This window comes from Heterocephalus glaber, unplaced genomic scaffold (genome assembly GCF_053883595.1).
Source record: "Heterocephalus glaber isolate CG9 unplaced genomic scaffold, H.glaber_assembly_v1.0 deba00001145, whole genome shotgun sequence".
Taxonomy (NCBI): Eukaryota; Metazoa; Chordata; class Mammalia; order Rodentia; family Bathyergidae; genus Heterocephalus; species Heterocephalus glaber.
Window position 1 is genome coordinate 1604260 of NW_028258202.1, and position 24101 is coordinate 1628360.

A 24101-nucleotide genomic window follows, 5' to 3' on the forward strand; every position below is an offset into this window, starting at 1 on the left:
GGACTTGAGTTTTAGGATCTAATCTAGAATTCCCTATTGCATATTGTCATGGGTTCTTCATCTCCTCTGGTGTGTGGTAGTTCTTCAGCCATTTCTAGCTTTTCTGAAAACACAGAAGTTTTAAAAATACTATGTATGATATATATCATACTGCCGATAGTTTATAAATTGAAATTTTTGCTTACCTTTGCTAGGGAGCACTAAAGGCACAACTTATTCAATGAAAGTCAAACAAAACTTCTGAGGTGATGGACCACTGGTGTATGTGCAAGGATTACTGGGAATGCTCATTAACGCACTGTATTCATTGAAACTATACACAGGACACTGAACCATATGTAGTGTCAATGAGGAATAAACATATTTATCGAACATATCCACTCTAATGTAATTCCAACAAACCATTACTGTATGCAGTGGCCCATTTTTCTGACATTTATTGCTATCCTGTACAATGTAGTAATTTATAAATTTGAAATTAGCCAATAAAAATATCAATAGGATTAATTTTTAAATAGCTAAGCTGATTTTAAGTTCATATGGGAAAATAAATAGGCAAAACTAACCAGCAATACTGAATAGGAAGAATATTAGAGGGAAGCCCTATAAGATATTAAAATGTTTTAAAACTTCAATAATTGAAAACACATAGTACTGGCACATAAGTAGACATACAGATCAATTAAGTAGACCAGAGATTTCATGAGTAGAAATAGACACTATTGAAATTTAGAATATGATAAAAATAGGTGATTCAATTAATACATTTTCCCAAATTGGTTTAGCCATGTGAAAAAATAAAACAGGTCTTCATATTGTATATCAAAACAAACTGTAAATCAATCAGTAGTTTGAATATAAAAAATTAAATAACAAAAAGTACTAGAAGAAAAGTTGGGAGAAATCCTTCCTAACTCTGGAGTTTCAGGGAAAGTCTTCCTAACTATGATGCAAGATTCAAATCCCACAAAAGAAAGCCTATAATTCAATAAAAGATCAGTAATCCAACAGGAAAATGAACAAACCCCATGAATATACAAATGACAGAAAAAAAATATCAATGACCCCCAAAGATGTTCATCCTGCCTCATAAAAAAGGAAGTGCAAAATTTAACTACAAAGGTTGGTAATCAATTCCCAATTAATAGCACATGTTACAGCAAAGCTGTAGGAAATCTGAGTATTAAAGTATTAAAAACTTAAATAATAAAAAGTACTAGAAGGAAAGTTGGGAGAATTCCTTCGTAACTCTGGAGTTTCAAGAAAAGATTCAAGATTCAAATACCATGTATGAAAGCCTAAACAATTCACTACTCTGCTATAAAGAACAGTAAACTTAAGTCATTTGTAGGAAAATGGATTCATTTTGAGACCATAATGGTAAATGAAATGTCAGATACACAAACCTAAATTTCTCATGGTTTCTCTTATATAGTAAACCTAAATTATAAATAAAGACAAAAACAAAAGAGCAAAAGATGGGAGGAGGAGCAAAGGAGAAGGGAGAGGAGTTGAAAGAAAGGATTAAGATGTGAGATATATATATATATATATATATATATATGTATATATTCCACATAAGGAATATAAAAATGATGTACTGCAAACAGGTACTAATAAAATTTTTAAAATATAAAAAATTAAAAGCCAATTTTAAAAAGCAAAAACGTGACATGGACTTTGATCTTATTTATCAACCTGCAATTCAGGATAGTGCTGTGGTTTAAAGAGCAAGCTTTAAAGTCAGACACATTAGCGTTTGCTGCGTTAATGATGGTATTCTACTCGTCTGCTCTTGTTCAATTTACTTCAATCTTCCAACTAGATTTTCCTCATCAGTAAAGTGACAAACTAATAACTGGTAATAAATTTTAAATCTACAGTTTTTGTTTTTGTTTTTTGTTTTTTGTTTTGGTACTGGGGATTGAACTCCCGACCTTGAGCCTGACAAGCGGGGGAGTGGGGGGGGGACCACTGAGCTAAAACCTCAGCCCTTAAATCTACATTTTCAACAGTAAAGAAAACAATTCACAGTATAGTTAAAGGGAAAGCATATATTTAGTGGAATGAGAAAATAACAGCTTGTTGTTAAAAGTAGAGTTGAAAAGGATGATAAGAACATTCATGGGGGGAGGGGCGAGAGGAGGAAGCGCCCGAGGGAGCTGCGGATGTCACTGCGTGGGAGCAGCGTCTGATCCCCGCCCTCTGCGCCTGCTGCCCACTCCCGGCTCGCTGCCCCTCCGCAGCTCGCTCCTGTTGCCTTGGGGCGGCGGGTCCTGCATTCTGAGCTGCCCAGCGGCCTGCTCTGGGGTCTCTGGGCTCTCCTTTCTTCCCGCTCCCTGTGCTCGCCTGAGTCACCGCCGCCGCCGCCATGGCCGAGAGAGGTGATGGCGGCGGCCCTCCGGGCTCGCAGAACGGCGCTGCCACGGCCGAAGGTGCCGGCACCCCTGCAGCCGCGGCCTCTGCGGAGCCCAAGATCATGAAAGTCACCAGGAAGACCCGGAAGGAGAAGGAGGAGTTCGCCGTGCCGGAGAACAGCTGGGTCCAGCAGTTCAAAGAAGAAATCTCTAAACGCTTCAAATCACATACCAATCAACTTGTATTGATATTTTCTGGGAAAATTTTAAAAGATCGAGATACTTTGAGTCAGCATGGGATTCATGAGGGACTCACTGTTCACCTGGTTATCAAAACGCAAAACAGACCTCAAGATCATTCAGCTCAGCAGACATATAGCACTGGGGGCAATGTTACTACTTCATTAGGTCCAAATAGTAACTCTACATCTGGTTCTGCTACTAACAGTCCCTTTGGATTAGGTGGCCTTGGAGGGCTTGCAGGTCTGAGTAGCTTGGGGTTGAATACCATCAACTTCTCTGAACTGCAGAGCCAAATGCAGCGACAACTTTTGTCCAACCCTGAAATGATGGTCCAGATCATGGAAAATCCCTTTGTCCAGAGCATGCTCTCAAATCCTGACCTGATGAGGCAGTTAATTATGGCTAATCCACAGATGCAGCAGTTGATATAGAGAAACCAGTCATATGCTGAATAATCCAGATATAATGAGACAAACATTGGAACTTGCCAGGAATCCAGAAATGATGCAGGAAATGATAACGAAACCAGAACCGAGCCTTGAACAACCTAGAAAGTATCCCAGGGGGATACAGTGCTTTACGGCGCATATTCACGGATATTCAGGAGCCAATGCTGAGTGCTGCGCAAGAGCAGTTTGGTGGTAATCCATTTGCTTCCTTAGTGACCAATACATCTTCAGGTGAAGGTAGTCAGCCTTCTCGGACAGAAAATAGAGATCCACTACCCAACCCATGGGCTCCACAGATTTCCCAGAATTCTTCAGCCTCTAGTGGCACCACCAACACTACGAGTGGCACTGCTGGTAGTGCTACCAGTGGTACAGCTGGCAGAGTACTACTGGGCCAAATTTGGTGCCTGGAGTAGGAGCTAGTAGCTTCAAGACACCAGGAATGCAGAGCTTGTTGGAACAAATAACTGAAAATCCACAACTTATGCAGAACATGTTGTCTGCCCCCTACATGAGAAGCATGATGCAGTCCCTGAGCCAGAATCCCGACCTTGCTGGACACATGATGCTGATAATCACTTTTGCTGGAAATCCTCAGCTTCAAGAACAAGTGAGACAACAGCTCCCAACTTTCCTCCAACAAATGCAGAATCCTGATACACCGTCAGCAGTGTTAAACCCTAGAGCAATGTAGGGCTTGTTACAGATCTGGCAGGGTTTACAGACTTTAGCTACAGAAGCCCCTGTCCTTATCCCAGGATTTACTCCGGGTCTGGGGGCATTAGGAAATATTGGAGGCTCTTCAGGAACCAATGGGTCTAATGCTGCACCTAGTGAAAACCCAAGCTCCACAGCAGGCACCACTGAACCTGGACACCAGCAGTTCATTCAGCAAATGCTGCAGGCTCTTGCTGGAGTAAACCTTCAGCTACAGAATCCAGAAATCAGATTTCAGCAACAGCTGGAACAGCTCAGTGCAATGGGATTTTTGAACCGAGAAGCAAACTTGCAAGCACTGATAGCAACAGGAGGTGACATCAATGTGGCCATTGAAAGGTTACTGGGCTCTCAGCCATCATAGCAGCATTTCTGTATCTTGAAAAAATGTAATTTATTTTTGATAACGGCTCTTAAATCTTTAAAGTACTTGCTTTATTTTATGTTGACTCTTGGAATTCTGTGCTGTTGTAAACAAGCCCAATACGATGCATTTTAAGGTGGAGTGCAGTAAGATGTGTGGGTTTTTCTGTGTTTTTCTTTTTTGAAACAGTGGAACTCAGTGCTTTTCATTTAAGGGTACTGCATGCATCAAACACTTCTGCGTTCATTGTAATTTTTTAAAAGCATCACCTCTTATAGCTGGGTGAATAGATTTGTCCTACATCTGTCCAGTTTGTTTGCTTTTTAAACCTTAGCCTATGGTAGTAATTTATGTAGAATAAAAATATCAAAAAGAAGTAAATCATTTGGGCTCTATAATTTTTGGTACAATATTGCTTATTGTGACTCTGGCATGTATTTTTGCAACAAATGCTGTAAGATTTATACTGTGGATAACTTTTGCTTTATTTGTATACAATACAACATGCTTATTTGGGACCACATTTTTAGAAATGTGCTATGTGATAGGTTATGTGCACAGAGCACCTGTAACCAATGAAGTAAGGCAAGGAAATACTCCTAAACCTTAGTGTTTCTTACCTGTGTGGAATCTTACAGCGTCTTTGATAACAGCACCCTGCAGAGTGACAGATAAATACAATAGAGAAGCTGATCTGGTTGTCTGTTTAGGGACATGTAATTGTACAGACAGCATAATGTAACATTGTCTCAGCATTCACAGGTGGACGGTAAATTACCTTAGTCCTTGTTCAGATGGAAGGAGCTCCATAGCTTGTAACCTAAAGTGCCTTTTCCTAGGACCTTTCAGCTTCTCCCATATGTAGTTTAAGAGGTATTATGATTCACAATTGAAATGTTGTTTTCACTGAAATTGTTAATGTTTCAGTTACTTTTAATCACCATATAAAAAACAGAACTATCTTTTGGATTTATCAGTTTTCTTATGCACAGTCAGTACATGAATTTAAAATGATTTGTGAGCCACATGTTTCTGAAGTATTTGGATAGTTCTATTAAAAAATAGTTAAATATTGTGCTTTTCAGAGCTTCAGAGACGGGGAAATGGGGGAGGGGGACAAGACGGACTCGATCCTGGATTGGTCCAGCCTAAACTAAATAATAGTGGCAGTCAAGATTCTGTTAGAATTTCTGTGCATTTAGTATAGTATTGAAGTGTCATTCGGGGTGAAAAACAAAGATCTGTTTTAACAACACTGAGTACATTTGGCTGTTCTATAGCCTTTTACTTCCCTCCCCAAAGAAGTTCTGTTTGCCTAACTCTCAAACTCCTGGGGTGGTACATTCCTTTAGGACCAATTAACACATAACTTTGGGGTCAGTAATATATTTGGCTGACTCTTCTGGTTCAGTATTCTCTTAGGTCATTGTATTCTCTTGTGTACAGTTACAGGAATTACAATGTTAAAGTAAACTAAATGAGTTCAGACCAATAAAATCAAGGAAAATACAGGTTGAATTCCATTAATTCTATAAGTTGCTTGCTATTAATAAAGGTCAAGAGGCCAGATTGCCCACAAGTCCACACACTGTTGTGATACTTTCCCTAGGAGGCAGATGTGCTCCAGAGGTCATGGAGGAGGCATGGCTGGATGTTGCTGAGGGTGTGTTCTGTGGCTTTGCACTTTCTGCCTTACGCGTCAGCCAGTTTAAAGACTTTTGTACTGATGAATGGCAGTATGCGGTGTGGAACAGTGTCATAACCAATTTGATGATTTATTAATCACAAAGTAACAATAAATCTCTAGCTTTTACAAAAAAAAGGAACATTGATCATTGGTTATAAATGAGAAGAGGGAAAGGGCTCTAGACTGGTGGGTGGTCCTGAGGAGTAACCACACTAGTTGGAACTGAAGCAACATTGGGTGGCATTAAGTGAAGAAAATCTGGCTAAGTCATTAAAGTTTTGAGCATGCACATCAAGAGAGCTAACCACATTTCAGAGGGAGAATCAATGAAAGGGCAACTCTGCCACATTACACAAATCTAGCTCATTATGATGATCAGGGATCTAGAAAAATCCCCATGGAACCTACAGCAAGCCATGTAAAAGCAACAGTCACAGATCACCTGGATATCATTAGGAAATTTTACTGCGGCAAGGAACAAACAGTTCACTCAAGTTAGTTTAAACCATGAAGAAAGTATTATCTTGAATAATAAAAAGTTCAGAAGTTGGTAATGATACAGATTTGGTTTTTCAAGTATCATGGAGAACTAGGTTCCCATCGTCTTTCCCCTCTGTTCTCCATATGTCCACATGGTGCCAAGACTGCCTCTCCTCTGGATTGCAAAGTGACTGCCAGTAGTAATATTAATAACATTTCATCTCCAGCAGGGATTAACGCAATCTTTCAATAGCCAACCTTTTTGAATTAAAATTTTTATTTTGAGAAAAATGTACATTTAGATTCATTTCTAAGAAAGAATACAGAAATAACCTGTATGCTCTTTGTCTAATTTATCCCAATGGTAATATCTCAAAAAATTATGGTGCAATATCAAAGTCAGGATATGTGCATTGATATAGTCCACTAATCTTGTACAGCTCTCCCCATTTTTACCTCCATGTGTGTTGTGTGTCTGTGTATTGTGTGTCTCTGCTGTTTGTGTTTAGTTCTATTCAATCTTTTCACATGTACAGGATCATGTATCCATCACTAAAGTGAAAATACAAAATATTCCTAACCCTAAAAGTACCACACTTGTTCTTTTTTACGCATGTCCATGTCCCTGTCCCTTACTCCACAAATAAAACCTAGCAGATAATTTTGTCATTTCAAGAAAGGTAAGTACATGAAATCATACAGCATGAGATCGTTTTTTTTTTTTTTTTTTTTTTTTTTTTTTTTTTTGGTACCAGGGGTTGAACTCAGGATATTGCACTTGCGAGGCAGGCAGTGGCACCACTGAGCTAAATCCCCGGACCTACATGAGATCTTTTGAGAATAATTTTATTTTCATTGTACATAAAATACTTGAGATAAATCCAGGTTGTTATGTGCATCAATAGTTCATCTAATTTTTATTTCTGAATAGTTTTCTATGGTATGAATATTAGCACTGTTTAGGGTTTTGTTCATCTTTGTAGAGCTAAAATTTTTCATATTGACTTATTTTTCAATATTAAGCTAATGTTGCCTTCTGAATTAAAGTTTACTTGTTTAGAGTGTATTATCTATTTTATGCAACATTGAATTCAATTTGATAATATTTTGCCAAGAACTTTTGCACCACTGCCAATAAGTGGAATTTATCTGTACTTTTGTTTTCTTTTAATGTCTTTGTTAATTATATCATCAGGGTAATTCTGGCATCATAAAATGAACTACTATATGTTCTCTCCTCTATTTTCTCATAATATTGACAATATTATTGGGATTATATTATACTGTATGTTGATTGGATTCATTATGGTTTAAATCTAAAATGTCCACCAATGTCATGTGTTTGTAAGGTGACTGGATCATGGAGGTGCTAAACTCACCAGTGGACTGACCAACCAGGTGTTGAGTACAGTAGTGGAATGTGCTGTTAGGAGCTGGGATCTGCTTGGAGGTGGCTCGCTGGTGCCATGACCTAGAAGGGCGCATTCCTGTCCTTAGCTCTTCCCTTTTCTCTCTGCTTCCCGGCTACCATGGGTTGAACAGCTTCCTCCTCCATGTCCTTTCACTGTGCCATTTCTGCCTCGAAGACAACCAACCATGGACTAAATCCTCTAAAAACTGTGAACCAAAATAATTTCCTCCATCTTCCCATTGTAAGTGTTGGATATTTTATCCCAGTGACAGAAAAGTAGTTAATATAGAATTCATTGATAGAATTCCACGCAAAGTATTGTGAGCTTCCTAAGAATTATTCAACAGAGAATGTTCGTGGTTTTCACTAGTTTTTTTCACTGGATTTACTCCTTGCTCCCCAAATTAGAAGAATCACCATTTATTGATTTGTACATACCAAGTGACCAATTGTGTTGTCAGCTTTTGTGTTGCTTACCTCATGGGATAGAGTGGAAGAAACAGACTGTGATAAAGGAGTTGTTTATCATAGTGCTTATCTTAACCTACAATTCCAATTGTTCTGAAAGTTGTTTTTTAATATTTCCTAGTCAATAATACTATTGGTTTACTGGAACAGGATGTAAAGTCCTAAAACAAATTCTGCCCCATGTGTGTGGGACTTAGGGTCAACCATGATTTAAAACTCTTCTGTTTTCTGGGAAAATATTATGTTTTATTACCTATCAAAGATATTGAGGAAAAGAAAAATCATCCTCATACCAGCAAGAACAATTTGTACTGGGGCTAGGGTGCTGTGTTGATAGGATTCTGTCCAAGGGGAGGGTGGTGATACTTGTCAGCTGATTGTAATAAGATTTAAATCCTTTTTCTGGGATCATGAGACAACTTCCCTCCCAATGCCCCCCTCAAATTACCACTCATTTGCCTTCTATAAGAGGCTTTAGTATATTTAGAAAGCTGAGGGCTAAAGAGAGGTATGTGATTTCTTCTCAATTCTCCTATATAGTGATCTCTCTCAGGGTAAGAGCCAACATCTGTGGGGGGAAAAACACACTGTCGATCAGTGATATTCCTGTTCATAGGGCTAAGTAAAGTGACATTCTCTCTAGTAAATTCCAGACTCCTAGCAACTCTAACAATCTCTATTCCACCTGAAGTTGCTCCCTGTGAGAATAAGCATATATGATGAAGCAAAAATAAGCAAGCACGCAAGTCTTTATTAGGCAACAACCAATAGAATAACACAAAAAAGGAGGAAAAGATGATTGTGGAGATGTCATTGTATCCGTTCATGGGTCTGTGTTTGCAGCATGCATGATATTAAACCATGGAATTTCTCCTACAAAGGAAGGGAAAGGGTCAGCTTTTCCTGGGCGAACCTTGGAATTAGACCTGGGCATTCAGGAAGGGAAGCAAATTCAGAGGAGAGAAATCAGAGGATTTGATGTTGGAAAATAGTTTTTACCTAAACCATCTTGTGAAACGACGATTAATTCTCCTGAATGGGGTCTTCCAAGACTCATGGAGAGCAAGTTGCTCTGACAAGTCATTGTCTTCAACTTGGTTCTGCATGGTATCAGTCAAGGAAACAAAGGCCAAAGCGTTCCTCAGTTTGATCGTTGGTGGCCTGCAGAAAGAAAGGAAATCTTGTCACCTCATTCTAATAGTTCCTATCAGGTCAGTCAGTGTTTCTTCATTCATCCATGAGAAGCACTCTCAGGATCCTTCCTTCAGAAATGCTCCAGTATGTGTACAGGGTCTAGTACACGGTTTCTGAATTAAGGTAGGAATATCTGTTCCCTTCTTACCTCTCTGCCATCAGCATCAAGTCCTTGAACTAGGAAAATTCCCGTCTGTTTGAGCCTGGGTTACTTTTACTACGAACGAGTTGTTACAAAATACAATCTAGACAGTATAGTATGCGTTCTCACTGTCTAGTCTTACAAACAATAATCTAATTACTACATTCAAGATCATCCTATTTCCACACTTTAAACAGGAAAAGTCTTTGCAGTATTTCCAGTAGCTCAGAAAAAAGGCTCAGAAAGGACAGTTTCTCTATTAAAATAAAGAAAATGTTTTTGATAATTGTGGTGTCTGTAGCAAACCGAGTAATATGATGGTAAAATAAGTCATTGTTAGAGATCATTTAGGGAGGCTTCCCAGATCTCTTCAAATGATCTAAGATGCCATTGCCAGACAGCCCTTTTTGTTATTTGTCAGTTTTATTTCGTGCTCACCATGTGTCAGTCTGTCACTTTGAAAGCAAAAAGTCTGTTTTCTATTGTACTAATTTAAATGTTTTAGGGAATTATGGAGGCTGAACAATTTTTGCAGGTATGCTGAGTTTTTTCTTATATTGATTGCCTATTCTTGATGTCTTTCCTTTCTAGGCAGTAATAAATATCACCCTTTCCCTACTCGTTTGTACCATGTTACATATACAAGATCTCTATCTAAACCCTTCACTCTTTGACCTTGTCTGGTTCAGTTGCTACTCTCTGATCCACTTCCAGTGTCTCCTGGACAGTAACCAAACTGGCACTGCTGATCTTGGCCTATCAAACTGCTGACCTTTCACAGTGTGGGCCTGTAACCATTCCATTCCTTTCAGTCCACATAAAGAATCTCCACAATTTAAAAAACATATTCAGCTGGATAACAAAGCTGACCTTGTGTTAAAACAATGACATGCCATTTTCCTCCAACAAAATAAGTTAAAAGGAGAAAATGACGAACTATCCTGTTTGGCTTTTTCTCTCATCCACTGTTACAACAAGTACACAACTTCAAATTCCAGGTCATACAACATGTAAGGAAAAAAATGCCATGAATAAAAACAATAAAACACCACATCCTAAGTTAAAAGACAAAATCCTCAGTTTACTCATTGTAGTCTTCCATCTCTGCCTTTAACTTTATACCTTGGAGGTCCATGAATTACGCGGAAATCCTCTTGCTCCAGCTCCTGAAATACAAGATAATGATTAAGTCATCCCCACTTTTATTTATTTCTATGTGCTTTTTGTCTGCCAATTTTATTTCCTATATTGTGTTTGGGTTCTAACAAGCCAAGAAAGTGAAGAGCAACAGAATGCTCTAGCCAGAAGACTGCAATCAAAGTCAAGAGATGGGAGATTTCAGGGCACAATTGATCACAAACTATACATGTTAAATAAAGCAGCATCACACCATCTAGACCCTGTAACTAGCTACAAAAAGAATTGGGATACCATCCTCACATTACTGTATGTAAATGTGTACTCCTCTTGGCACAAAGCCTGTTAATAGAAACAAAATACAAGAAACAGTAACAAAGTCACGCAAGCATTTGTGAAATGATAAATAATACACTTTCAATTACATTTCAGTGAGTGGTTTTATAATAACCACTTAACTTTTGGGGGAGAATCAATGTAACTTTAAAAACAATCACATTATGAATCTGAGTGTGTATCATAGTTAAGATATTGCTTAATATTCAAACTCTGAGTCTTTTATAGGTGCATGGCAGAAAAAAGAAAGCATACTAATATCTTAAGAGCAATTTGTTTTTGGTATATGTTGAAGAGGGCAAATAGATGATTTGTACATTCCTATCAAAATTTTTGATACTTTTCTAATAAAAAGGAAAAATTTAATTTGCACATTTCTGATAGGTGAGGTAAGGTGGTTTTTATTTTAAGCACATTTTACATTTTCATGAAGAATTACCATCCTTTATTCTTGACAAAGAGAAGTTTGGTCCGCTAAACCACAGACACTAAAGGAAAAATAATAAGTAAACAAAAATCATCTTAGTTATACCTTTCAGTAATACAACTTCTCTTCTATTGCCTCACTGTCATTCAATAGTATGTGCATGTGTTTTGTGCAATAAGCCTTTATACATATACATTGAGACTACCATGTAGATACAGTATAAGATAAAAATCTTCTACAAGGTACTTGGAAAATAAAATCATTTACTTGCCTTCTTCCTATCAAGTCAAGACTATTTTAAACAAAAATGCTACATATTATAGATGTTAGAAGAGAAGAAAATGCTTTAGAAATCATGAGAATACCATAGATAGATAGATAGACAGATAGATAGATAGACAGATAGATAGATAGATAGATAGATAGATAGATAGTCAACATAACCAGTATTCGCAATTTCCAGCCAAAGACCATCGTCTCAAGGAACAACTGTTAGCAATTAGGTAACTGTGACAACCTTGAATGTAGAGATGGGTCCTCCCCTGAAGCCTCTTGTCTTATCTAGGGTCTGGGCCCTCTGGCAGTGATTTCATACCAATGTCTTCACTGTTTCTAGTCATGATGATTAGTAGGCACAGCCAGCTAACCCTTTCCTGATCTCTTGCATGGGTCTGAGAGAAACTGAACAGGAAGGTCAAAATTCATGAAATCAGTGCTCTTCTAATGTGAACCTGTCACTTCCTTCTCTAGGAGGTGTGCCAGGTCCGTGACACCTCAAGTCTCTTTTGACCCCTTGATAGGGTTTGGATATTACAGTGGCCATTTCAGAAGTGTCAGCTGATGCCTAGGCTGGTTGTTTCTCTCTGCAAATCCTGCAAAGACCTGAAAATGTTTCAGGGTAAGATTCGGTGTATATTAGTTTGGTAAATGAACCCAAGATAGTCATCGATTTAACCCAAGGCTTTTTAGAAGATCAGACAGGGCTCATAAGTTGGGAAGACAGAATGATCAAAACAGAGATCCCTGCATATAGTGTGTTAGACGCCTGTGACTTCTCCAGCAGCTGAGACAGTTGTATAGCGTGGCCTGGTCTAGTTTACTTTCTGAGTTCTGAATTTCACCTAATTTCTGTACCTCATGTTTCACCCCCACCCTTCTCTAAGCTCAACACACCCAAATCCACAGCTCCCATAAACAAATATGTCCCAAACCTCCCATGTTCTTTTGTATTCAAGGAAGAACGTGTGTGGCTCAGTGGGTTGTGGAATGGACCTGTAGGTGTATGTATCCCACTAATAAACTTCAAAACAATTCTGTTATTTTCATACCTACCCCCCACCTTTCTCCTCAGAGATGACTGCTGCCTCCACTTTCTCAAAATTTCTGAGTTACTCTGATTCCATTCTGCCTGCTTCTTATTGGCTGTAGAAGATCATTGCATCATAATGGGACTTCTGGAGAAGACAGCAGTGACTGTCATTAGATGTGGGTCACTATGGAAGACTTTATGCTAATATTAAGGTCTTGATTTAGTATTGCACTTTTTCCTGGCTCTATCTATGATGGAATAATGTGTAACCCTGCCACACACTTTAAAATGTGAAACATAAAGAGATTTCATCTAGGAAAGCCTGCTGTGTTTACAGAAGGGAATGAAATTCAAATGCATTCACCATCAGCAAAAGATAACACAATAGAGACTTAAGTGTACCAATGGGACACAAGGCTATTCTTCTCAAATATTTGAATGTTTGGTTCAAATAAATATCCGTGTCACAGGATTCCTACTCAAAATCACTACCCCTCTCCTATCTACTTTATATATTTGTGTTAGTTAGCTTCATAGTGCCATAACTAATTACCTGAAATAATTAACTTATACAGGGAGAAGGTGACACCTTGAAGCTGAAGACGGACCTGCTTTAGAGGAATCTAGCTTGAGGAGCCTTCCCACTTCCTGCCTGCTGTCTCTAGGCATGTAAATAATTTCTTATGTGTTTGGGCTCACAGCTTTGGACATTTTAGGTTGTGATCGAGTTTGTCCATTGTCTTGGCCTTGTGATGAGGCAGCACAACATGGTGAGAATGTGTTTCAGAGCAAAATCACTTGACATACCTCATGACCAGGAAGTAAGAAAGGGACCAAGAAGCTGAGACTCCATAACACCCTTTGAGAGAACATCCCCAGTGACCTAAAACCTCCCACCAGATCCCACCTCATGGTGTTCCACCACCTCCCAGTAGAAGCAAACTATGGACCATGCCTTTAACGCATGGGCCTTTGGGAGACATGCAAGATGCAAACTATAGCAGTGTCAGTTTGCTGGTTGTTTCTTTCCACTGCGGAGTATCCATAGTGAATACTTGCTCCCTCTTAATGTTTCTTAATTTTAATCTAGTATACATGTGTGTGCATAACAGGTGTGAACACAAAGGAAATATCCATCAGTGTTGATACAATATATGGGACCATGTGATGACTACCTTTGTATCAACTTGGCAAGACCTCAGCACTCAGATATTTGGTGAACATATTTTTTAGATGATATTAACATTTGAATGAGTAGATTCAGCAAGTAGAACACTCTGTATAATGTGGGTAGGCCTCCACCACTGAGCTGAAGGTCTTAGTAGAGAGAAGCACTGGTATTTCCCAGATAAGAAGGAATTCTGCCTCCAGTCTGCATTCAGACTAGAACGTCAACTCTTCCCTGTCTCCAGTCTGCCAGCCTTCCAGTCTCCCCAGCATATTTTGGATTTGACAGCCCACTCAATTCATATGAATCAATACCTTAAAGAATCTCTCTCTCTCTCTCTCTCTCTCTCGATTAATTCTGTTTGTTTGGAGAGATCTAATACAGATCACTGTCTTTCACAAGTGAACTGTTAAATCCTCCTCTCAATCTTTTATTCAAAATTAACCATCCCTTAGCAGTTTGCTCAATAGATATAAATTTCATGGTGATATGGGCTTCTGATAGAAATCTTCCTCTGTAGGTGATGACTACTTGGAGCTACTATCTCATAAACATAGTAGTAGTCTTTGATTTAACACATGTAAAGCTGAGATCATTCTCATTCTCTTGTGATTATAGCAATCAAATGTTCCCATACCAAATAGCCATTGAATATTCCCTAGCATATGACTCCAGATTAGGGATACCTGTATTTACTCACTGAAAAATCAATCTTAGATGTACACATGAGCACATGATCTTCACTTTCATCTTAAAAATCAGAACTACACAACAGGCAAAAACTGAGTGATGATCCCCCTATAACTGGCCTCCTGGATGTAATCATTTTACAGTGTTTTACAGTGTTTTTCTATGTAAAGAATATGGCACATAGTAAGCAATCAAGAAATATCTCGCACCTTCCATAAAGGACATAATTTTTTTTGAATTAAATCTCATGCTTAGCAGAAATCACTGGAGAATATAAACCCAGGAAGTGCGAACTTGTGTTAACATTATACCTGTTCCTCTAGCAGGCACTAGGATTTAAGCCAAAGACAGACCTGCTTTAGAGAAATCTAGTTCTATGAGCCTTCCCACTTCCTGCCTGCAGTCCTAACTCTCCTCTCTAGACATAAAAATTATTTCTTACTCTATCACAAAGTGGCCTGAAAGTGTACCTGAAACAGTACTTTATTCTCTTCCAGATCAAAGGCAGCCAAGTCTCACATGGCTATACCAACCTTTCCTTAAAGACAGGATTTACCTGTAGATGTGAAGATGCTTCCAAACAACATCATATGTCAAAACAGGATAAGGTCTCATAACCTTGTTTTCCTTCGTTGTATACTGTATGTGTGTGAAAAGCAGGACAGAAACCCACTACATGGTATTGGCTAGAAGAAGTAGGCTAGAAGAAGTAGGCCATAAGCCAGGCACTGTGTGATCTTTTCCTGCATGATTTTGTTTCCTCACCACAACAACCCAGTCTAGAGTGTGTTTGTATCCTTATCCTCCTAATGGAGATGACGTTCATGTTTATGAAGCAGCTTCCCCAGAGTCACCTGTACTAGCAAATGCATGAGCCTGGAACTATCTAAAGGATTTTCTGCCTGCATGTTTTATGCTCTTTCCTGTATAATGCTCTGTTTGAAGGATAAATGAATCCCTGTGGTAATGAGGAAAAACCCCTCAGTCCAAGGAGTCATGTGGTGCCTCTATCATCACTTTATGCAAGAGACAATGTTGAGTGAGAACTCATGTATTTGTGTATAGGCCAGTGGTCAGAAGGATGGTGGCATGCTTGGAAACTCCTGGCAGATTCAAGGGATATAGATTCAGAAGAGCTATTAGTTGAATTTTTTTCTTGACCTTCAATATAAAGGTGTCTGGAGCAATGCTACATAATTTTAGGGAAAAATCATTTGGTTAGCCTAGTTCTCCTGCCTACAGCCCAGCTATGGAATTCCGAGGCATAATTGCATTTTGGCCTCCAGTCACAACTGAGAACTCAATGATCCGGTGATGCTGTCTGTGATTCTCCAGGACAAGAAACATCCTGGGAGCTGAAAACATCCTGGGAGGGACAAACATCTACTCAGTTCCTCCTTGTTCTTGGATTGTTACATCTTGTTTTCGCAGGATGTACTGAACTCTCTGCAAGTCATTTGCTACATTTGTTTCTCCCCATGTACTGAATAAAAGGTGCGGCAAGCTTGGGGCTTTCGTCTTTGCTGCCCAGAGCAGCACTGATCAGACCCAAAGCTCAGCTTCTTCTCAGTCTCATTTTTCTACCTTTCATGTAATTCACCTTGTGCTGCCATGGCTCCCAGGAGACTAGGACTTACTGCAGAGGTTCTAGTAATGTCCCCTTTCCCTGTTCCCTATATAAAGGCACCTATAACAATGTTGAAGAGAGTGATAATACCAAGTGTTCTCCTCATTTAGAAAATTTTAACAGAGATAGTTTCAGCATTTTATCATTGGGAAGAATGTTAGCTCGTAAATTCTAGTATTCCCCTCCTGATAAACTACCTGATAACTTGGAGTTTCTTTAGGATGAACTGCTGAAAGTTTTCCAGAAAGGCAGTATTGTGCAGTGGTTGGATGCATAAACACTGAACCTGGGCTACTGTGCTGAAATGTTAGACTCAGACACTTACCAGGTGTGTAGTTTGGTCAGTTACTTATTTCTCCACTCTTCTGTCGCTTTATCATCAAAATAAAGAAAGTAATACTTCCCTCAAGGATTTCTGGGAAAATGAAATAAACAAACATGCGTAGTGCTTCTGAGTGCTACAATAGGTCCCTTATTATGAAGTATAATTTCTTTGTTGACACATTTCTGGTTTTCCTCCTCTCATATGTTAATGAAGTAAATTAGCTTGTACAATTTCCAAATACTCTTTCATGCAATGATTTCACAGATATTTATCATGTGCTAATATGATCTAGCCAGTGATCTTGATGCTAGCAAAAGCATAGTAAGTAAAACTGAAACAGCATTCTGCTCTTTTGGACTACTCACAACAGAAATCTACTTGTAGGTCTTTTTCTGGGAGTGGCCTCATGTGTCAGTAAGTCCAGCTCAGTAAAACAAATATTTTGAGGTATTCTACTTTTAAAGCATTCTAGCTTCTTGAAGTAAAGCAGGAAACAATATAGACACATCTCTATTGCCATGAGTCTTACATTATAGTGGAGATAGAAGCCATGAACACAAAAATCAATAAATTAAAAAGTACATTCAAAGATGACCAGTGATGTGGAGAAAAAAACATTAGCTTTCCATAGTCAGAAAAGTTTACCTTCATAGAGTAGTGTGTGGTGTTGTCCATTTGGTCACAGGGTATATGTTTTAGCTGAATGATTTAAGACACCGGTGTAGTGAGATAAGAGAAGCATGAATGTGAAAAGCCTATACATTACATATCTGCTGGGATTTGGATGCTTTGAATTTTGTAAAAATAATATGATTTAAATGGCCTCCCAACCATTTATTAGACTAGAAAAGATTACAAAATCTTTTACAAAAAGTTCACTCATAAAGCAATTTGTCTTTCATCCTAACCTATCTCTAATGTAAAAACAAATGACCTCAAGAGCCTCTAAATTCGGGATGTTCCCTCGGAGAATGATGTCCACAGAAATGTATACTAGGAAGTTCCAGGGTTCTGCTCCCCAGTAGAAGCATAGTGTAGATCAGAGTAGTGCCGTAGTCACTTCCCTGTTGCTGGGGCACAATACCTGACATGCACAACATAAAGGAGGAGAGGTGTATTTTGCCTTGTGACTTAGAAGTTTCAGTCCACGTTCAGCAGGGTTAAACACATAGTGGCAAGGTAGAAGGATCTGCAGGGAGCAAAGATATTCGACCTATGGTAGCTGGAAAGTTGAGCAAGAAGGAGCCAGGGAGGGAGATTAACCTTCTCTGGATCTCCAGTGATCCTCCTCTTCTGACCAGAAGATTAAGACAGAGGATTAATGCATAGATCATATAAAGAGCTCAGAAAATGATACTAGGTCAGAAGATGGCCAGCTAGAGGAAGCCTGCACTCACAAGTTACTCTGTAATATTTGTCCAAAGCAAAAAAGTAAGGCTCTGTGAGGAGATAGGGGTCCCATCTGCAACTTGAGAGAGCTAGAAACTAGATAAAACCCTGAAATAATGATATTTAGAAAAATGAATAAATCAAATGAACACACCATGGCACTTAAAAGAATGGCAGCACAGTGGGGGAGGGGGAATTTGTCATACTGCGCAGCATTATAAAGAAGACCTCCGCATGATCTTATGAGCACTGACTCTGCTATTGTGTGGAGATACAGCCTGAGCAGATAGGAGATCTGAGTGCAGCCAGGTGAACACTGGCAGGAGTGAAAATTCCCATCTTCTCTTTCCAGTGTTAGAAGGGGTCAGATCGGGACTCCTCCTAGAAGTCCCCTCCTCCTAGACTTGACAGAGCAAGGAGCGGATGGACATGGGAAAATTTGGGTCAGAAAGCCATCCTGAGTAACTCCCTTTGCCTACACTCAGAAAATCCCCCCTTTCCCTGTAACTCCAAGATGTCACTGCCACTTTGCTATGGAGAGGAACTGGACACCTGTCCTGAAAGCTAAGGCCCAGAAAAAAGGTGACCACGACACAGCAAAACTAAAATCAGGGCATCAGGAGAAAGATCCTAGCCCCCAGATAAAAGGAGACTGAACTCTGGGCTGGGAGAATCTCAGAAGGACAGATAATGTAACATGAAATAATAGAGGTTTGAATATAGCAGTAGGAACCAGTGCGGCCAGGTGGGGTTCTGGAGGGGAAGGGGGGTTCTGAGTCTGCAGTGGCCTGCAGGAACAAGCGGAAGGCTGGGTATCCTTGGTCCCTAATATAAACACAGAGCCTGCAACCCCATCCCTCTCTGCTCTGCTCAGAGATCTTCTGACTTAATACAGTAGCACACAGGCGGGGCCACCCATGCTTCCAGAGCGTGGTCTGGAAATTTACAAACCTCTGGCCTATGCTCTGGGCCTGCCGCAGACTAAGTGAATGACAGATTTAGGGGACAGCCTGGATTTCCACCCCCTCTTCATGCCCAGGTGCAAAAGACATTGTGTTGGTAGGTGTGAGCCAAACTCACCACTGGTATACTGACCTGTAGTCATCCACCACCAGAGCAGCAGAGCTCAGCCTCCGGCTGCTCTAAATGTCCCCACTGACTTGCACAAAGACGGGTGAAATTCTGGACTAAAAGTAGAAAAGATTTTCACAGACACACACACACACACACACACACACACACAACTTTCTATTGAGCAGCATCCAAGAACTGACTCCAAGATATTACACGAGGAGGAATATTAGGCTTATATTTTTTTGTTTTGTTTTGTTTTGATGTTGTTTGGGTTTTTGGTTTTGTTTTGTTTGCTTTTTCTTTTTTTCTGGGGATTGAGCACAGAGCCTTCTTAATGAGCTACATCTTCGGGCCTTTTGTTATTTTGTTTTGTTCTGTTCTGAGACAAGGTCTTGCTAAGTTACTAAATTGCCCAGGTTGGACTTAAATTTGAAGTCCTCCAGCCTCAGCCTTCCTGCATGATGAGATTACAGGTGTGTACCACCATGTCTGGCTGCTCTTTCCTTTTGTATGTTCCTGGGCTGCATACATGTGTCTGTGAGTGTTTACAAGAGCTAGCTACTGCTTTTGCTTCTATACTGTCTTATCATGTTTTATCATAGCCTCCCATGTTTCACAGAGTTTGCTATATTTGTGTTTAATTCATTAACTAAATTCAATCTATCTATCTATATATATATCTTCCCCAGTTTCCATTTATGTACTTTCCCCATCTCTTCTTTCTTTACTTCCCTTCTCATACCTTCTCAAATCTCCCTTACCTTCCCCTTCTTTTCCTTTATATAAATATCATCATTAAAACCCATTTCTCCTTTCTCTTTGTATGTGTGTGTGGGAAGCATATGTGGGTATATAAGTGTGTTAGAGGGTTGTTACTGTCTTTGCTTCTAGAGTGTCTTACCTTGTTTTGTCATGCCCTCCCATACCAAGGTTTTTTTTTATTGGGTTTTCTAATTGTGTTTCTGCTAGATTATTAACTGGATTCTATCTCTCTATATCTTCTCTTACTTTCCATTTATATTCCATTCTCTATTCTTTCTTTCTTTCTCCTCACATAAACTCTTAAGCATTCTCTGCCTCCCTTTCTTTCCTGGTATATAAATATTTTTCACTAAAACCTATTTTGTTTCTCTTTTCCTATTTCTCTTTCCTTTATTCTTAATTTCCTATCTTTTCTTTTATCTTTCTTTTTCCCTAACTATCCTACATTATTACTTTTCTTTATCCTCCTGGTAAATGAAACAGTAGAGATCTTTTTAAAACAAGTTTTAAATGATATGTTGATATGTAATTGGTTCTCTGAATGTTGAGAATACTGGTAGTTTTGCTCTCCACGCAATGCAATCCTAGGGATTGAATCTGGCAGTTTGAGTAGGTTGAGTAGATGCTTTCACACGAAGTCACACCCAAAGCAAAGGTCACATCACAGAAAGAAAGCTACTTATTGAAGAGGTCTGCACACAATAATGGAAGAGATTTCTGTCCCAACTGATCTACAAACATTAACAACAATAGCAACAACAACAACAACACAAAGAATCATGAGGGAAAAAAGGCATAAAAATGCCTCCAAAAATTCATAGCTCATCCCACAGATACTGAAGTGGATAAAATTCCAGAAAAAGAATTTTGAAAAATGATAGACAAGGCTGGTATACAGGTCAGTATACCGCTGGAGACTCCCTGTCACATGAACACCAGCAGGCCGTGCCCCAACTGAGTCCCCTGGTCACATGGACACCACACTGACCTTAGATGTTGATCTAGCTTGCACCGTGAAAGGTGACAGATTAACTGCTACCACAGATTGTCATTTGCAAAGCTGTGTTTGATGCTGATTGTGTCAATTGGGCTAAAGTGTTGTGATTGATCTCATCAGTTGTCCTCCCTGGCAAACTGAAAATGAGATTGCCTAAGAGTCATTAGAGACTCAAAGCCTAAAAAGTCCAGCTATACCTGGAAGATAGCTATGAGAAGCAAGCACTCCATAGGGGCTCTAAACACCAGTAATAAAGATACGCAAAATAAGAAATATTGGAGTATCAGCCCAGGAATTAAAGCAAAAAACAGCACCAACAACAGAATTAAAAATGAGAAGACACCTTAGTAGGACACAAACACAGACTTCTAGCTCACCGAAGGCAAATTCTGTGGGAACCAAGGTGGAAATATATGACAATCAACCACCTGGACACCCTGAACTGATAGCACAGGAAGCAACAAAACAGATGAATGAGGCTCTAGAAAAATGCAAAAGAGGAATAATTTCCCAGATAACTACAGAGCTGGTGAGCAGAATGAAAGACATGATTAGAGGCTCTAGAAGAGAAACAGATGAAAAACAGACCAGCTCAGAACCATGCTGGAAGCTGTGAATGCCCAGCATAAGAAAGAAATGGAAACCACGATTGCCCGACACAGGAAAGAAATAGAGTTCTTGAAACAGATTCAAACACATATCCAGGAGATTAAAAACTCCACTGAAAGTATTCAGAGTAGATTGAGCCAAGGTGAAGATAGACTATCAGATACAGAAGACAAGATTGCAGTTAGTGACCATGAAAACAGAGATTTCTTCAAAATAGTAAGAGACAATGAGAAATCAATCCAGCAGTGGCTAGATGATGCAAAGAAGAATAATAAAAGACTGATAGAAGTGCACGAAAAAACAGGAGAAAGTACAAATGACATAAAAAAAAACTGGTCACAGAAGTAATAGTAGAAAAAAAATTCCCAAACAGAGGTAGAGGATTTGACATACAGATAAGTGAGGCATAGAGGACCCCAGCTAGCCACAATAAAAAAAGCTGCACCTAGACATATAATAGTCAAGATTCCAGAGAGCCAACAGAAGAACAAAATCCTATAAGCAGTTAGAGAGAAGAAACAAATCACATACAAAGGAAAGCCCATCAGAATCACAGCAGACTTTTCAACACAAACCCTCAAGTCAAGGAGAGCCTGGAATGAAGGATTTCAAGCCCTAAAAGAAAACAACTTCCAACCTAGACTGTTGTATCCTGCAAAATTATCTTTCAAAATGGATGGGGAAATTAGATACTTCCATGACAAAGAACACCTGAGAAATTTCACGAACACCAAACCACTCCAAACAATTCTAAACAATATCCTAGAGAAAGACAATGAAGGTCGCAACTCCATGAGTCCCAACAGAGCAAAGCCACCAGGCAAGGCAAGAAACTAAAGAGAAAGAGGAAGAAGTAAAAAATAAAAGAGCCAGCAACAGTAAGACATCATGACAAGGATGAGTCAATATCTATCAATTATAAGCATTAATGTTAATGGCCTCAACTCACCAATCAAAAGAAATAGACTGGCAGAATGGACTAAGAAGCAAAATCCAACAATATGCTGTATAGAAGAAACACACCTAATTCAAAAAGACATTCATAAACTGAAAGTAAAAGGATGGAAAACATTTCTCCATGCTACAGGAACCTGGAAAAAAGCAGGGGTAGCAATCTTATTTGCAGACAAAGTAGATTTCAAACCAAAACTAATCAAGAGAGAAAAAGATGGTCACTATATCCTTGTGAAGGGAACAATTCAAGAGGAAGAGATGACAATCATAAATATATGTGCACCAAATACGAATGCCCCCAACTATACAAAACAAATATTAATGGCACATGAAAAGCCAAATAAGCACTAATACAATTGTAGTGGGGGGACCTCAATACACCACTGTCACAAATAGACAGATCATCTAGACAAAAAATCAACAATGAAATTGTAGAACTGAACCAAGCTTTTGAACAAATGGACTTAATAGGTGTTTACAGAGTGTTCCACCCCACAAAATCAGAATACACATTCTTTTCACAGCTGCACATGGGTCATTCTCCAAAATAGATGACATGCTAACTCGTAAGGCATGTTTAAGCAAATGCAAAGAATTGAAGTTATCCCCTGTATATTATGAGACCACAGTGCAATAAAATTGGACATAAATAACATATGAAACCGTAAAACCCCCACAAACATATGGAAATTGAATAACACTCTCCTGAATAACCAGTGGGTCACAGAGGAAATTCAACAGTTTCTACAAGTAAATAGCAATGCCAGTACAACATACAGGAATCTATTGAACACAATGAAAGCAGTTCTACGAGGGAAATTCATAGCAGTGAATGCCCATATTAGGAAGACAGAGAGGGCTCCAATAAACAAACTAACGCTGAACTTCACGCTCCTAGAAAAAGAAGAGCATGACAAACCCAAAGCTCATACAAGAGAGGAAATTGTAAAGATCAGAGGAGAAATCAATGCAATGGAGACCAAGAGAATGATACAACAAATCAATGTATCAAAGAGTTGGTTTTTTTTAAAGCATAAATAAAATTGATAAACCCTTAGCCAACCTTATCGAAAAAAGGAAAGAAAAGGCTCAAATCCATGCAATTCAGAACGAAAAAGGAGAAGCCACAACAAATCCAGCAGAAACCCAGAGAATCATCAATACCTATTTTGAGAACCTGTACTCTAATAAAATGGAAAACACAGAAGAAATGGACAGATTCCTAGATACATATGAATTGCCAAAATTAAATGAAGAAAGATATAGAAATTCTAAGCAACCCAATTACAATGAGTGAAATTGAAAATGTAATAAAAAACTTACCAACAAAGAAAAGCCCAGGTCCTGATGGCTTCACTGCTGAATTCTACAAGACATTTAAGAAGAACTATCACCATTACTCTTTAAACTCATCAAGGAAATTGAAAGGGAAGCAAGGCTTCCAAATTCATTCCTGGAAGTGTTACTTTGATTCCAAAGCCAGGGAAAGACCCAACCCAAAAAGAGAACTACAGACCAATCTCCCTAATGAACATAGATGCAAAAATCCTCAACAAGATACTAACAAACTGAATACAGAGTGTCATCAAGAAGATCATACATGCTGACCAAGTCGGATTTATCCCGGGGATACAAGGATGGTTCAACATCCATAAATCAATAAATGTAATACACTATATTAACAGAGTCAAGGACAAAAACCACATGATCATCTCAATAGATGCAGAAAAAAGCATTTGACAAAAATCCAACACCCATTCATGATAAAAACGCTACAGAAAAATT

The 24101-nt window shown here is 38.9% G+C and overlaps 1 long non-coding RNA gene and 1 pseudogene across 1 annotated transcript; one reads left to right on the forward strand and one right to left on the reverse strand.

Annotated features, from left to right (window-relative positions):
• The first annotated feature begins 2350 nt into the window (after nt 1-2350).
• Nucleotides 2351-5952, forward strand: LOC101700673 (ubiquilin-1 pseudogene; annotated as a pseudogene).
• Nucleotides 5953-8915: 2963 nt separating this feature from the next.
• Nucleotides 8916-12861, reverse strand: LOC110347208 (uncharacterized). Its single transcript, XR_002391661.2, has 4 exons — nt 12745-12861; nt 10635-10678; nt 9176-9337; nt 8916-9049 (listed from the first exon to the last, which is right to left on the reverse strand). It is a non-coding gene; the product is annotated as an uncharacterized LOC110347208 (long non-coding RNA).
• Between the last annotated feature and the right edge of the window lie 11240 nt (nt 12862-24101).